The sequence below is a fragment of the Tupaia chinensis genome, unplaced genomic scaffold (assembly GCF_000334495.1).
Source record: "Tupaia chinensis unplaced genomic scaffold, TupChi_1.0 Scaffold000054_1, whole genome shotgun sequence".
In the NCBI taxonomy this organism is placed as follows: Eukaryota; Metazoa; Chordata; class Mammalia; order Scandentia; family Tupaiidae; genus Tupaia; species Tupaia belangeri.
Genome location: NW_006159512.1, coordinates 11059674 through 11062500, shown reverse-complemented (window position 1 = coordinate 11062500; position 2827 = coordinate 11059674).

Genomic DNA, 2827 nt, shown 5'->3' with positions numbered 1-2827 from the left:
ATTGTAGATGGAATTGCTCCTTTTATTTCTTTCTCAGTTACTTCATTATTAGTATATTAAAATGTTATCCATTTTTACATTGGTTTTATATCTTGCCGCTTCAGTGAATTCATTTTCAGTTCCAAGAGTTTCCTAAGTGCCTTCCAAATGATCCAGCAAACTCGCAACCAAGTATATACCCAAAGAAGAGCAAATCCGTATGTTACAATGATATCTGCACTCCAGTGTTGACTGCATAAACGTAATAGCCAAGATATGGATGCAAACTAAGTGCCATCAACTGACAAATGAATAAAGATGTGGTATAGAAGCCAGCAGGTAGTGTAGTGGTTAAGACGCTGGACTCCCACATGGCCAACTGTGGTTTGAGTCCTGGACCCAATGGCTTGAAAATCACGCTTGGTGTGTGTACTGAAAATCCGGAGAGGAAAATGGAATAGAAGAGATTGCAGCATGGCCATCTCCCCAGGAGTAATTTCTCATTTTCTCTCTTTCTGTCTCTCTGGTGAGTACACACTCCCTATAGCAAATATCTCTTAAAAATATGTGGTATGTGTGTGTGTGTGTGTGTGTGTCCATGTGTAGATAGATAGATATAAAGAACAGAATAAAATACTATTCAGCTACTTTAAAAGATAAAATCGCATCACTTGACATTAAATGGCTGAAGGACATTATTTTAAGTGAAATAAGCCAAGCACAGAAAGAGAAATACCTACCACATGCTCTCCCTCATATGTGGAAATTGAAAATATGGGCTCATAGACGGAGAGGGATGAAGTATGACTTCTAGAGGCTGAGAAGGATGGGGTAAGGGATGAACACAGAGATGCTGACTGAAGAAAATAAAATTGCAGATGAATAGGAGGAACAATGTCTAGACTTGTAAGATAGAGTGGGGAGAATATAGATGCCAACAACTTGTACGTAACTCAAAGTAACTAACAGAAAGGATTTTGAATGTTCCCAACACAAGTAATGACAGATGGCCGAGATGATGGGTATGCTAATTATCCTGGATGAATCATTATATATTGTGCCCTTGTACTGTTAAGTCATATTGTATCCCCACAATTATGTACAAGATTATATGTTAATAAAAAGATTTTTTGAAATACTGCATATAGTCATTTCCCCACATTTTAGTTTAAAGGACATACATAGGCTGTGAGTGAAGGTATAACAAAAAGATATTCCGTGCAAATGGTAACGGAAAGAGCAAGAATGGCTAAAATTGTAACAGACAAAATGGACTTTAAGACCAAAAAAAGTCACAAAAGACAAGGAAGGTCATTATATAATGATAAATGCCAATTTATCAATAGAATACAACAATTGTATAATAAATATTTATGCACCCAACATTAGAGCACTTCGTATATTAAAAAAAATTAATGTGCTAAAGGGGAGAAGACAGCAAAACAACAGTAGTGCGGATTTCAATACCCCACCTTCAACAGTGAGTAGATCATCCAGACAGAAAATCAGGAAGAAAACAGTGAACTTGAATAACACTACCGAGTAGATGGACTAGCAGACACTTCAGTACATCCTACCTGTGGCAGCAGGATACAAACTCTTCAAGCCCACACTCAACACTTTCCAGGTTAGATACTGACACAGTACAACAACAAGGGCACAGAACAAGTCAGCAAGCTCAAGAAATCTGAAACCAGGGACCAGGAGATGGCATAATGGTTATGTTGCTGGATTCCCATGTAGTCAACCTTAGTTTGAGTCCCAGACCTGGCGGCTTAAAACTCACACTGGGTGCATGTGTGTACATGCTCAAAATCTCAAGAGGAGAATGGAGGAGAAGGAACTGTGGCATGGCTACAGTGATTTCTTGCTTTCTGTCTGTCTCTGTCTCTCCAGTGAGTGCACACACCTTATAGCAAAACAAAAAAATCTCTTCACAAAATAAAAAAAGAAACCTGAAATCAAATCAAGTATCTCTTTCAATCACAGCAGTATCAAATCAAAAACAGAAGGAAATTTGGGGAATTCATAATATATGAAAATTAAACAACACACTCTTGTACAACCAATGGGTCAAAGAAGAAATCAAAAGAAAAAACGTTGTTTAAGTCTTGAGACAAATGAAAATGGAAACACAGTGTACCGAAACTAATAGAATGCAGCAAAGCCAATTATACAATGAATGGGAAGTTTGCAACAACCAACACTTACATGAAAAAAAAGATCTTGGGACCAGCAGTTAGTGTAATGGCTATGTCGCTGGACTCCCATGTAGTCGACCACGGTTCAAGTCCCGGAGCCAGTGGGTTAAACTCACTCCGGGTGCGTGTGCGTGCATGCCCAAGATCCCGAGAAGAGAATGGAGGAGAATGGATTGTGGTGTGGCCATGCCCCCTGGGGGGGGGGGATTTCTCACTTTCTGTCTCTCTGTCTCTCTCCGTCTGTCTGGCGAGCACACATGCCTTATAGCAAAAACCTCTCCAAAAAAAAAAGGAAAAAAAAAAAGATCTTGGGCCAGCAGGTGGCATGGTAGCTGGGATGCTAGATTCCCATATGGCTCACCACAGTTTGAGTCCTGGACTCTGCAGCTTAAAAATTTATGTATTTGTGTCCGGAATCCCTGGAGGAGAAAGGATTGCTTAGTGGCCATTCCCCCAGAGGGTGATTTCTCACTTTCCATCTCTCTGTCTCTTCATGCTCCCTATGGCAAAAAATTTTTAAAAATAATAAAACAAACAACAACAACAAAAAACACAATAAGTAAAGAAAGAAAGATCTCAAACAATGAACTTTATATCTTGAGGAACTAGAAAAAGAACAGATTAGACATCATACTTGTTAGAATGGC